General features: G+C 45.1%; 1 protein-coding gene across 1 annotated transcript in view; it reads right to left on the bottom strand.

Annotated features, from left to right (window-relative positions):
• SLC38A11 (solute carrier family 38 member 11) overlaps nucleotides 1–13494 on the bottom strand; it is a 95136-nt gene extending 81642 nt beyond the window's left edge. Inside the window, exon 1 of the mRNA XM_083152069.1 lies at nucleotides 13421–13494. The gene's annotated coding sequence lies outside the window, so the exon portion shown is untranslated. The remainder of the gene's footprint in view (nucleotides 1–13420) is intronic.
• Between the last annotated feature and the right edge of the window lie 1252 nt (nucleotides 13495–14746).

The raw sequence follows: 14746 nt of genomic DNA, 5'->3' as shown, positions 1-14746 counted from the left end.
AATAGTGTCCCCTTTATTCCTTGCTCAGCAGAAGTATAACTTGTTTTGGAAGGCAATTACAGTATTTATTTCTTTAATACCAATACCTTAAGTATAGTATATGTTTTAGTGTCTGGTGGACACTAGAGGGCAGCATTTCATCTCTTTTACTATAAAAGCAAAATATATTTAGTAATAAAAATATTTATTTTCACAAGGGGAAATTCAATGAACTGTGATGGTAGCATAGAACGCTCATAAATGTGATACATTGAGTCAGCGACATTGCTTATTTCACCTCACCACCATAGTTATTCGCAGTAAGATTAGTTACTGTTGGCCATTATAGATGTATGCATATACACATTGCATTTAATTGAATTGCTTCCATTGAACTGTAAAATTCATGACACTTTTTAAAAGTTAGGGGTCATATACCCTTATCAATTCTAGTAATACATGATATGCCAGATTAACAATGGGACAGCGCCAGACCGCCACATAATAACAGGCACATCGTCATGGCAGCATGATGATCACCAGACAGACACCAGCTGGCCACATGGCTGTCCACAAATCATAAGTAATAAACTTGTGTTTCTGTTTTACACATTTATGCAATTTTGGGTTTTTTATCTACTTAGGGAGACACCAGCTGGCATACATGGCAGTGGCCTCACCTCCTCCACTTTTCATAATAGCCCCTTAAATATTTCAAACTCTAGGCCCTATAGGTTTTTAATCCAGCCCTGGATAAGTGTAATAGGCGTTTACTTCCTTAAAGGTAAAGAAGCACTACGCTACGATCCCATTGTGTTGGTCCTCGCAAATGGCTACACTCCATTACCCTTTCTTCAATAAAAATATATATATATACAGTTGGAGCCGCGCTTATCTGGAAATGTCATCTCGGCGCGCCATTTGCTGAGGCTCACTGAGAATTGGACACGAGTCCGCGCGAGGCGCTCGCACGCTCCACATGCGGCAATGGGACGTATGTGCATGTGAGATGCTCAAACGGAGCACCGAGATGGAAAGCTGTGGCACGCCGCCGGGTTAAATGAGCGCGGCTCCATCTGTATATATATTGTGATGCACAGCTGTCTCCTCTTAATTTTTGGCCCTGAAACCACTGACAGTTCAGATTCATAGCAGGCTTGATATGAAAGTAATTTGATTTGGACTGGTAATTTGCCGTCGCTACATAGCAGTGCATCACCTAAACTGTCAAGACATGTTCCAAGCCATATTGTTATGGGCGGCGACCGCGGCAGCCACTGTTATTCATGTTCTGTGTGGGTTTTATGTGTTCACCGGATCAGTGCTCCGGGTTTTGGCTGATCCCTCTTGCCTTGTTTCCATGTATACCGTAGTCTTTGGGTGTGGCTGCCTCCTAAGCCACTGGGTATATAGGTATGCTCCAAGCAATAAAGCCTGCTGGTTATTTATTTATTTGGTACTTGTGTATTATCGCAGCGCCCGGCTGAAAACGTAGGCTAAGCTACGTAGGCTAAGCTACGTTGTCAGCGTAGCCGGCGCTGTGATAATACAGGAGGCAGCACCGGGAGCAGGGTGGTGTGGTTTATACTTACCCTCCTCCGGGCGGCGATCCCCGATGACTCCACGGCGGCAGCGACGGTTACTCCCCAGAGGCAGCGACGGTCACTCCCCAGCAGCAACATTCAGTCCCCCTCCTCCGGCACTCATGGTGGACGCTGTGTGTAATTCAGTGTAGTGCCGATGGCGGCGCATCACATGGTTTCCCTGCTTCCCCAGCGGTACTACGCTAATTGTGTACAGTGTCCATGGTGAGTGCCGGAGCAGGGGGACTGAAAGTGACTGCCGGGGAGTCACCGTGGATCCCAGCATGAGTCAGCGGGGAGTCAGTGGGGATCGGCGCAGTGCCCGGGCCAGAGGAGGGTAAGTATAGACCAGCCATTTTAACCCCATTATCCATGTCATTCCCCCAGTATCCACGTCGGCGTGGAGTTGATTTTATAAAGTGTGGTGAGTACAGTGAGCCACCAAGCCCGAAGTGTGACGAGCGCAGCTCGGTGGCTCACTGCGCTCGCCACACTTTATAAAATCAACTCCATGCCGATGTGGATTCTGGGGGTATGACATGGATAGTGGGGATATTAAGCATTGTGTATTTTTAGGGCTCCAGAGCCACTTACGTAGTTTACGTAGCCAGCAATTATCCGACGGAAGGAAGCGGAAGGAGGGAGGTGGCTGAGGTGGGTTGTTTGCGCGGGCAGTGCTTACCATCTCTATTTTCCGCTGCTGCTGCTCTCTAGCAGAGCAGCAGCGGCAGCATTGTACCGGACTCCTCCTCCCCAGGTGCCTCATCAATGCTCTTCCTCCAGCCAGTGATCGGGAACCGTGGCTGGAGGAGGAGAGGTCACTGCCTCAGGCTGTCACCGGCTTTTATGATCGTGTCTGGCTCAGCCTGCACCAGCCTGGACTGCCAGCAAAAAATGTGAGTTACAATAAATGTAATTCGATTAATAATCATTTAATATCATGGGGGAAGGTGGAGGGAGGTGTTGTTTGTATTTGGCATAATGTGTATAGGTACTTATGTAGTAACTGGGCTGCCGATTTTGAAATCGGGTCCATCGCATCGCATCGCACCCGACCAAATCGCATGCGATGCGATGCGATGCGATGCGATGCGATGGACCCGATTTTTCCATAGGATTCAATGTTAAAATGGACTGAGTCCATTTTAACATGGAATTCAATGGGAAAAAGGGGTCCTTTTCATACCCCTACTATCCAAGTGGGCATGGAGTTGGATATAAACCTGTGGCGAGCGTAGCGAGCCACCGAGCCCGAAGCGTGGCGAGCGTAGCGAGCCCCGCGAGGGGACACAGAATACCGTCCCCTCGCGGGGCTCGCTTCGCTCTCCACGCTTCGGGCTCGGTGGCTCGCTACGCTCGCCACAGGTTTATATCCAACTCCATGCCCACTTGGATAGTAGGGGTATGAAAAGGACCCCTTTTTCCCATTGAATTCCATGTTAAAATGGACTCAGTCCATTTTAACATTGAATCCTATGGAAAAATCGGGTCATCGCATCGCATCGCATCGCATCGTATGCGATGCGATGCGATATCGCATCGCATCGCATCTGATTGTATGCCTTAACTTAAGGCATACAATCAAAAAATCGGCAGCCCAGATACTACATAAGTACCTGTGTATATTGTAAAAGGGGTGAAAGCATCTATGTTCTTCCATCTGTCTTTGCCCCTCCCCATATGTCCATCTTTGCCCCTCCCATCTATGCCCTTCCCTTCTGTCTATCTTTGCCCCCATTGCATCCCTCTGTCTGTCCATAAAACTCCACTCCTGTCATCTATGCCCTTGCCTGTCCATCCGTCTATCTATGCTCCTACTGTTAATTTGTGCCCCTCACATCTGTCCAACTATACCCCGCCCATGTATGGCCCTTCATTCTCTCTGTTTATACCCCCCACATTCTTTTGTCTGTTGGTCTATGCCCCATCCTGCCCTCCTGTTCATCCGTCTGTGCATCAGTGCCTCCACCCCCATCCTGTGCTGTTATCAAGTAGTGTCTCTCCTGCTCGCTCCTCCCTCTCCTGTCCATAAATGGCATTGTAGTGACAAAAGATGGGAGGGGGGGCCTTTCAAGATGTTGCTATGGGGCCCATCGAGTTCTAGTTACGCCTCTGGTAGGAGGGCCCTGCTCACAAGCTTACAATATGGTTATACTCCTGTTTACTCCTATTATTTTCCTGTGATACACTTAGTATACTCCTTGTTCCTGGTGATTTCTATGTTCCCCGAGATTCTCAGAGTTCCTAGAAAACTACTGTCTGAGATTATTCCAGAGTTCAGCTTATTCCAGCCTGTGTATCTAGGACCTCAGTGCAGCAGCTGTGTCCTAGATTGCTCCAGTCTGAGTATTCCAGCAAGCACACCTGCCGGGTGTCCTGTGAGATCCTGCGTGTGTCAGAGAACCACTGCATCTAGTGTGTGAGATCTTGTCTGTGACCAGCTGCTGCCCAGAGGTGTTGTGAGTACAAGTGGCTTCCCCACACATTGTGGTGGAAGTCGCACCTTTCATTACAATCTGCCGTTGTAATGAAATCTAGCCAGGCTACCCACAGCTCTTGTCCTAAGAAAGTCATGGAGGCGGCTAGGGCACAGGCCTAATTTCAAGCTAACTTGTCGTGTTTATGTTTCTTGTTTGTTTGTCTCACGGCAGATGCCAGAGGCATTGGTCTAGCCTTGCGACGGTATCACTTAGACGGTTAGGTTGCAAACCTATCCGCAATACTTTGGTCTTGTTTGGTTTATTGCAACGGATTCACATTATAATGGTAAAGGTCGCAAATCCTGTGTTCAGTCCTTGTCTGCTAGGTTGCATATTCTAGTCCATGTTCATGTGCAGAGCCTAGGTTATCTTTGTTGTCTAGTTAGCTTATCCTCTTACTAGTACCCTGACTCGGTTGGGACATTGCATCACCACGAAAGACCAAGTAGAATCCGAGTACCGAGTGGAGCTAGTCTGCCCTGGAAAGACGGCTATTAGTGGTGTGGAAGTGCCGAAGGGGTTAATGACTCATAAGAAAGACATGAGTAATAATGTATCCGTTGCTAACTTGTACCCTGTCTTATCCCCTTATAAGGAAACCCGAGAGGAAAACGAGCAGCTGTTGGCACTGGCCGTCTCCCATGCACTTAACATGCTTGAGGGACAAGCTCAACCCGCTGCTGGGGCTCCAGCACAGGAGGAGGAGACGGCTGATGCCAACAGCATAGTATTAGACACAGGTAAGTACACACAACACAGCACAGAGATAGTTGTTCCTGGGATGTTGTCCAATGGTGCAGGGGGGATACAGATCCACCCTCTGCACACAGTGGAACCTCCTTGTGGACGGGGAGACGGGGATGAGGTAATGCCTGTAAAGGATAGTGACATGCACAATACATGGACACGATTGGAACGTCATTCAATCATCAAAAATTTCCCTGATCCCAGCAAAGATCTGGCAAAGTGTCAGAAATTTGTAAGGGAGCGAGGAAATTCAGATGAGCCCACCAATAAGGATTGGCGATACATGTTGCGAGCTTGCCTCCCTTCACACATAGATGTCCAGAAGTTCATTCGAGACAGTGGTGTGGAGGGCGATAAGATTTTAACTGAACAGGGCAACCAGGAAAATATACGCCTAATAAATATACAATTGGGTGTATATTTCCCAGCGATGGTTGAAAATACCCTAGGGTTCACCATCACACAGAAAGATGGTGAGTCCACCAGCGGATATTTCAACCGTGCCTTACAGGCGTTGCCAAAACACTCTGGTATCCCCAGCCCCAGGGACAACATACATCTTAAGGGAGGGATTGTCTCTGTGCTGATACAAGGTCTTAGGGAAAATCTGAGAACCAACATAGAAACCATTCACCCCAACTGCAGACAGATGTCAATACACACTTTAAAGAAATCTGCTGTTGATCTGGACAAACGATTTATGACAGAAAGACAAAACCAAATGGTATGTTTCAAATGTGGAAACAAAGGACACATAGCCAGACGTTGCAGGGTAAGTAACCATAGGAAACATAACACATATGTAAGTAACTGGGAGGCACAATGGGAGAAGACAGGTAGGTCTCAACACATAGCCATAGCCCCACCTAATAGCCAACGCCGCCCTAAGCATGACACATATATGCAAACAGGGAGTAGGACACACATACACCCCACATCCAGGTAACATAAGACAATATCTGAGGGAGGAGCCTCAGATATGGGTAAGTGGAATAGTTTAAATATAAAGGTTTTTTTTGTATCAAACCCGTTAACAACATTCCCTCCTGGTCTAGGTTGTGCCAAGCAATTAGTAGCAGCAATTGGGGTAACAGGAAAAATACAGCATTACCCACTGACGAAACCAGCAGATGTTACAAGCGGGCCTCTGCATACCAAACACTCTTTTCTGTTGGCTGCAGCGGCCCCGACTAACCTCCTGGGTAGAGATTTACTATGTAAAATGGGATGTGTCATCTATTGCACCCCTGATGGGGTATTTCTGGACACTCCTAGAAATCTTACACAAGAAGTGCAAGATATGCTGGACAGTCCTCAGAGGCTAATGTTGTATTCCACTGTTATAGAGTCAAATCCATCTAAGGTAGCTAAAAACTACAGCACAAATACCGAGTTCCCTTTGAACTAAAGATGGGAAGGACACAGGATCAATGGCAACCATAGCTTCAATAGAAACCCTGTTAAAAACAGAAAGTATAGCGCCCCAAAGTACAGCTTCACCATTTGAAATCTGAGGTTGAGCTGGAAAAATACCCAGTGAAATAACAAGGTTCCCAAAAGAGAACTTTGAGCTAAATACCCCTAGACACAGCCCATAGTCACAACCACACTGGGAAACAGAAAGAAAGGGAGGGCTTACAAATCAGAACAGGAGTTGAAAAGGGTAAGAACCAAATAGTTGAGAGCCAATTCCCCCATAGTGCTAAATCCTGGTGTCATAAAAAATAAAAGAAAAATTTCCTGTTGAAAATAAATGTACACATTACTGTCATAAAAATTTTCTACTTTTTTGAGTTTTTCTCTCTCTCTTTTTCCAATTTTTTTCTCCTTCCCCTACTCTTCTGTTCCAGAAACCTCAGAGAGCCACCAAGCCCCTCCCCCGGGTCTTGCAAGATCGCACACTGTCCTTACGGCCCACAAATGGGTAAATACCAATACAATGGGTTAATGATCTATTGTTATGTCCTTTCCTCATCCACAGCACCAGCAGTTGGCGATAGACAACTTCTGGTGTATCCTCCTGAGGCAGGACATAAGGTATCTCAGGACGGATTGCGGTTGCGCCTGAACAAGAGGGGGGGGGGAGGGGGGGAAATCTGGGACACATTAGTAACCATAAACCCACAAATCATAGAAAAATAGTTTGAAAGATCTGTCGCACTCCCAGCAGAGAAATACCCATTGTGAATATGCGGTACCCCATAAAGCGAGTAGTCAATATATATATTTTTCAGTAAATCTTGAACAAAGTCCCAGTAACTTTAAGCATTGCTCCTAATGTTACCCAGGGCAACCACAGCCACCATCTTGTGAAAAGCAGTCCAAGTAATGCACAAAGCATTCCCCTTCTACAAAGAATGAAAAGGGTTGTAAAACGCATTTACATATAAATAGGTACAATCGCAAAACCCATGTCTTCACAGACAAATGTGGATAGTAAAGAAGAAGAAACAGGCCTGATTACAGCCTTTTGCCATGGGTAAAACTGACACAAGAGACCATGTGATTTAGAATATTAGACCTGCTGAGGGGGCGACAGATATAGTGACGTAAGAAACCTGGTGATGCCAGCCTGACCAATGTCGTACTGCAGTGTGCAATTAAACCCTATTACTTGAGCACTTCATACTTGTCTACACAGTGTAGTTGCCATAGCACTACTGGTAAACAAAACTGAGAATGTGGTGTTGGGGTGTGTTTTAACTGTTTATGCTCCTCATATAGTCTGGACACTCCTAAAATTCTGCCTAAACATGTGAAAAATATTCATCAGCCAAGTTCACTAAATGGGAACTTGCATTGATGCTACCAGTAAAATGGGTAATATTGTAAACCCAGCAACACTCTTACTAGGTGTGCCCGCCAAGGCACAAAGGGTGGATTGATGCTGAGGTTGCTGGAATGGTGGAATTTAGTGGGAGCCGAGACGAATATGATTGCATGACATGTTTGAATCAGACCTTTGCAGCATGCCCCCAAAGGGTGGTAACAACCCATTGGAAGAGGTAATTCATTTTTTTTTTCCTCTCTCTCCCTCGTTCTTTCCACAACACCGAGAGGGGAAAATTGTACACTGGCTATACCGTAATAGATGGAAAAGGCATAGTAGAGGCTGAACCCATTGGACGTCTCACTCAGCAACAGCAGTCTCATTAGTAGTACTGCGGGCTGAGAGAAAAAAACAGCCAATATTCATGCCGACTCCAAGTATGTTTGTTGGGGTAATACAGAAGATCTTAGGCCCTATGGCGCCTCAGATGTTTTGTTTCAGTAGCTGGCACTCCAGTGGCGCAAGCGTTGTAAGTTTAAAAGATTCCTGACAGTCACACAGCTGCCGGACAGAGTGGCTGTTATCAAGTGTAAAGCCCACATCTTCGATGAGGATTCAGTGTCACTTGATAATGAACATGCTGGCAAGGCAGCTGGGTGAGCCATGCGCTCTGCGGATAATGTTTGTGTTCCCCCTGTAAATGTCAGTATATTCACATAGAAATACAAGATTTGTGTCCCCTGCAGGAGAAGCAGTCTGGAAGCCGAAGGGATGTGGACAGGAATAGAAAGATGGACAAGGAAAACCAGTGACTCTGAGAACATGCCAAACTGTCAGGACAGAGATAGCCCATGGCCTGACGTGTCTTGACAGGGAAGGTATGGGGAAAATTAGTCCGAAATTACTGGTGTGCCCACAGACAGGTAAGACGACAGGATCATGCCTTACTTGTCTGGGGAAAAGAAACTGCAACGGCTGTTCCCACAGAGCCATCTCCACATCCCTCCTCCAGCAGGATCCTCTGCAGGTAATACAAAATTGGCTTTGTACAGTCCACTCTAGAAGCATTCTAGTTTTTTTTTTTTATATATATATATATATATATATATATATATATGTGTTGACGTTTGTGTGTATAGATATGGCAGCCCAGAAGCACCCTTGAGTATGCAAGTATATATATATGAAAGGTTTAAGTCATGTGTGAACCTTTAGGGACTGATGGTACACCCCATAATCTCTTTTTATAGTAGTAGAATCACTCTCAGAACTCCACCTCATTTGTCCCCATCGAAACATTGCTTGGCGGGCAGCCACAGGTTATGGTAATCCCACAAGGAGATCCTAGACCACAAATGCAAGTGATGTATCCACACCTGGAAAACTGCAGCAAAAGGACTTTGTTGACACCTGTTGTGAACTGTCATAACCATGAACCAGGAGATGTTGTTGTTTCCCCTGCTTTGCCATATACAGGTTGCTTGATAGACCTTTGGAAAGAACCACCCCAAATCTTGTTGACCAGCACTACCTCAATAACAAAGTCGCAGAGAGAGATTCGGGTACGTTCATCCTACTGCCAAAGGAACAGAAAGCCAGAAGGTCCTTACACTCGAGGGCGAAAGAAAGAAATCGCTAAGAGGCACCATTTCGGGAGGACTGGAGAGCAGCTAAGGTCAAGCAACCTGTACAAGCTACAAAAGGGACTGTGACACACCCCACTGGTAACAGGTTGGAAGGATCATTAACAAAAATTTTTTCCTTTCTCAGTTTTCTCTATTGTTGTGGGTCCTATTCTTGTCTCCCCCCCCCCCCACTATCCGTTCTTATCTTCAAAATCAAGGACACCGCCGCCGCACTGCTGCCAGGCATTGGACGGACGATACAGAGTTCTGAGAGTGTGTTACCCGTCCCAGTTTAGGTCAAGGTAGAATCTATAAACTTGACACATTACCCAGGACCGGATGTTTGATAGTGATAATACCATCATACTTAAAAGCATACCAAAAAAGAGAGACAACAAAGAGTTCAAGGGTCTGTTGTCACAAACAATACCTACCAAAGGATGCCATATCTGAAAAAAACAATTGTATATAGTGTAACCACCCCTGTTTTTATTTTTATCCCAAAATTGTACATTATCCTTCGTGACCCTGAGTAGATTGTTCGATAAATGCGGCCCATCGTTTATCCATGATCCTGGATCGGCCAAGAGCAGATGGTTTACTCCCCTTATATGTTTATTTCATGGATCCCAATTTCTCTGTTAGGATTATGAATTTCTGTATTGTCGTGTAAAATGTTTTGTACTGTAACAGTTTTATATTTACTGTTAAAGGGTGGACTGTGGAAGTCGAGTTGCACAGATGCCATTTTAGGATAGTATGGCCGCCATTTTGGTTCGCAGAGTTGCGCTAATAAAGTTTCCATACCCGATTCTGTGTGACAAAGTGGACCAGAAGAGTAGCCATACTATCACACATAAATTCATAAATACATACTGACACTAAGTAAAATGTAGTTAAAGGTTTAGACGCCACACATAGCTTAGTTAGCCCTGCATACATCTGTCTGTATCATGTTTAGTACCGTTCCATTCCGTTTCTTATGCGTAGTATTCCGGTCATTGCGAATATTTCGCAATAGACACGGCCCGATAGTTATGGACATAATTCCATATTCCCAAGACAGTTTCGGTTGAAAGTATATAACAAAGGAATCTAGATGTAACCGGTTTCTACAGCTGTTTACAATCCCTGCCGACGATACTAACGAACAAAGGACTCCTAAAGTTCACTCCCCTGCACCTAGTCAAACCAGGTGTATCATCTTACCCCCCAATCACAGCGGACCTGACATACGATCTCTGACCAATAGGAATGGCCTTTGACCTCCCCTTTCTGACCCTAAAAGATAGGAGACCCAGGGCTGCCTCGGCCACTTCGGCACATCTTTCTTTCCCTGACCTTCAACCGGGCTATAGTTCAATCCTGAACGATAGCGAGCTCTGACCGGACTGCGCTTCGCATATTTGATGAGACGGTAACGGTTGCATTCACGGTACTTATACTTATTGTATTGTTGGCTGATTGTATCCTGTATCTGTTTTTCTTCCCTTAGTAGAGTCTAATTATTGTATTCATTGTTAGTCTATTGCATTACCTGTTATACCTGTATCTTCTATTCCTGTAACCCCCTTTTGTCCATTAGGGACTTAAATACAACCTTTTACGGAGTTCTTACCTCCTTATTTCTATACAGTGGTTTGTGTCTGTTATTCGCACTTAGCGATAAAGGTATATTACGGACACAGTCCTTAAAGGTGTCTGTTATTCGCACTTAGCGATAAAGGTATATTACGGACACAGTCCTTAAAGGTATATTCGCAGATTAGAGACAAAGTACTGCGAAGGGATCTCTTATTAAGGTATTGGTTCTTGGGTGTATAATACACAATAAAAGGTACGCTACGCTGCGCTACGCTTTGTTCGCACGTAGTTAGGTTTAAAGGGTACGCAGGTTGCGGACATAATACGTAACCTGCGCTTTTCACTTATTGTTTCTTTGGTCATAATTCATCGGCATTAACAGTGGTGAAGTCTAAGACCTGCGCAAGTGACAGCCAACAGGGTATAGTAATAGAGACAGGATCAGGTGTTGCTGTGGCTTCACCACCTTGGCCACAGAGAGAGAGCGAGAGAGTGACAGCAACAGGGAGAGAGAGCATCAGGAAGAGAGAGAGGATTTGGGTCAGGAAGAGTAAAGGAGAGAAAGAAGCAAGAGAGATAAAGTGTGATGAAGAGAGAGGACGAGAGAGAAAGGGATGGGGTGAGAACACTACCTGACCCTGCAGAGGTACCTTATGGGGACAGACACTTCCCTGCATTAAGCACCACCACCATAATACCTACAATTCATGGAACTCAGAGCAGGCTGGGTGCTAGGACCCCTTCCGTTTCTCCTCCCTAGACCCCCTTAACCCCTCTGAGCAGCTGCAGCCTCATAGGGATGGGTCATACTATTGGGTGGGTGGGGGTGAAGGGGTGCTTTGGAGGCAACCAGTGTATGGGTGCAGCAAGCCATTGAAGCAGCTCAGGCCCCATAGCAGCTGCACCCCCTGTACTCTTGGAAGTTACACCACTGTTCAGACCCACCTATAATGTAAATGAACATACTGTAGAAACCAGTGACGTGGAGTGGGGTGAAGCAAGTGTGGCACATTCTTTCCTGCCATGCTCCTGCCTATCTTTTAAGCACATCTCGCCAAAGTTGCAGCAGTATATAGTCCTGCACCTGTATATACATTAATGCCCAAATGGCTCATATATTGTATGTAAATCTGGCTCTGGTGCTAGCGGGTGGCGCCTACCTGCTCGATAGGCTGCGGGTATACAGCCTGTCTGAATCAGGCTCATTGTACCCTATCAGATACTTGTTTTCTTCTATGTTCAATAAACAAGTTCCATTTATTACACCTAACAGCCTCCAGCCTTATAACTATCTTGGGTTTTAAATGGAACACAGAAAAATCACAAAGTCTGACACTGGCTTGCAAAGGCATAAACTAGTTTATTACCCAGCAAATGTATAGTAACAATAAAAGAGTCACACACATCCATGGTTATCTTATTTAAAGACAAGTGCAACTATTGGCATATTTCTAACTTCAGATAAAGGACCTTATTCTGTTCCATGCACACCGTTGCGAATTTAACTTACTGCTCAGGCGCATGGCGAGCGGCCATGGCGAACAGAGTGTTCACTGGGAGCTCACACCCACCAGTGGGGAGGGCAATGGGGAGTCGTGCCCATTGGAACACCCAGCGTTTTATGGGTGTTCCCATGAATAGCTGGGCGTTCCCATGGTGATGGCCTAGTGACGCGCGTGCCAGGGGCGGGCAGCTGACATCACCAGATGTCAGCTGCCCACCATGTTCCCCTCCAGAAAACACGCAAGGCTAAGACACCTGAGAGTGTCTTACTTTTTCATGTACCTTCCACATCATTCTATGGTCGGCGACCAATGAATGATGTGGGTTTGGCCCTGTAGGCTGCAAATTCATGTTTATGCAATACATCCATTCACAGCCATGCGGGCAAATTCTCCCTGCGAAGGGGGCGGCGGCCTGTGCGAGCAGTGGGCTTAAAATGACATGCAGCGCTGCAAACTTCAACCAGAATAACCTCCAAACAGTGGTCCAGACACTAAGATCTATCTGTGCTGCTTCCAATTTACCACTCCAACTGATACAATAAAAACTGAATCAGAGATAATGGTGCTTGCACTATATTTTATGTTTGGGAAGATTTGCTGCGGTAAATCTGGGGTAAAATTACTAATCTACTATGTAATATTACTATTCTATTACATATGAAATGTTGCCCATAGCAACCAATCAGATTCTATCTTTTATCATCTAGAACAGTGGTTCTCAAAACTTGGTCCTCAAAACCCCACACAGTTCACATTTTCCAGGTCACCCGGCAGGTGCAAAGGTGCATTCATTACTCATGGACACAGTTTAAAAGATCCACAGGTGGAGCTAATTATTTGACTTGTGACAAAAACATGCACTGTATGGGGTCTTGAGGACCAAGTTTGAGAACCTGTGCTCTAGAAGGTGTTAAATAAGTAGAATACTACCACTATCTTAGTAAATGTACTCCTTAGTGTTAGTTGTGTTTCCTTAAAATACTAAAAGGCAGCCATAACAAAGAAGTTAGACCCTTAACCAATGGAACGGCGGCAAGAAAAGAAAAAAAACCTCCTGGAAGCACTCTACATAAATTGACTTTTCTTTCCATTTAGAGTCTTTGAGTGTTGCCACTCTGCTGTCTTCCATAGATGATCTGTCACCAACCTTGTAGAATGTGCTGTAATTATTTCTGGCACCTCTTGCCCATTTCCCCATGTAAATCTCACAATATCAATATATGAAGAGTCCATTTGGATGGAGAATGTCTTGTTCATCCTAAAAGAAAGTCAGAAAGTTGATCAGTCTGAATTCCTTTGTTCTGAAATGGACTTTGCATCCCACAGAGAGTGGATGACATGATCTTGATATGAAAAGAGTTAACTACCTGAGGTAGGTAACATAGAATAGTCCTCCACCATTTTGTTTGTACATAGAGTTAAATGGTTCAATGTTAATGTCTCATTAAATGTATACAATATGTGTTAATTAGTACAGTGAAAGTTCCTTAGGACTCTTCTCAAGTGTCTTTTTTTTTGGGAGTCTGGCACCCTGACCTGCCAGGTTCAAAAACGTACCCAATTCCGATGCTGAGTTGTGCTTCTCACTTCCAGGTGCGTGCCAGAGTGTAAGCTTTCCTCCATGCCACTGTCCGTGGATTGAGATGGATTGGAGCCAAAATATTAGCTGAAACTGGACTTGAACCAGAATATTACATGGAACTGGAATATTTACTGGAACCGGACTAGAACAGGAATATTATTTGGAGCCAGAGTGGATATTAAATATTAGCTGGATCTGGACTGAAACCGGACTATTAACTGGAATTGGTCTAGAACTAGAATATTATCAAAAACTGGAATATTAGCTGGAGCCGAACTAAAACTGGAATATTAGCTGGAGCCAAACTAGAACCAGATTATTAGCTGGAGCCAATCTGGAACTGGGATATTAACTGGAACAGGAATATTAGCTGGAGCCGAACTAGAGCAGGACTAGATACAGATATGTTGCTGAGAATGAGTCTTTTAATTACAAGACTAAGGGGGTAATTCAGTAATACCCCTTTCACATCACAAATGCAAAGGCAATAAGTCAGGTCGCTGATGTCAAAAAGGGGGCAAAGCAGTGGCGAGTCACGGGGGGTGGGGGGTGGGGGAGGAGACAGCACTTGGATCTGATGCTGCCTCCCTATAATGTGAACGGTACCCGTGTTACCCTTTCACACTGCACAGAAATCCAGGATTAATCCTTCTTTTAACCTGGGTCAAACCCAGGTTATTTGTGCAATGTGAAAAGGTTATTAGGATCGCATAGCAAAATCTTTCTCTAAAGGGCAAAGCCATGCTGTACTGCAGGTGGGGCAGATGTAACATGTGCAGAGAGTTAGAATTGGGTGGGATGTGTTCAAACTGTAATCTAAATTGCAGTGTCAAAATAAATTTGTCTAACATCTATGGACTACATGCAAATGCAGCCAATGTTCACCCTGCA

The sequence above is a fragment of the Crinia signifera genome, chromosome 7 (assembly GCF_055691185.1).
Source record: "Crinia signifera chromosome 7, ASM5569118v1, whole genome shotgun sequence".
NCBI lineage: Eukaryota > Metazoa > Chordata > Amphibia > Anura > Myobatrachidae > Crinia > Crinia signifera.
The sequence above is the reverse complement of the archived record's forward strand: the minus strand, read 5'-3'. Positions and strand labels throughout refer to the sequence as shown.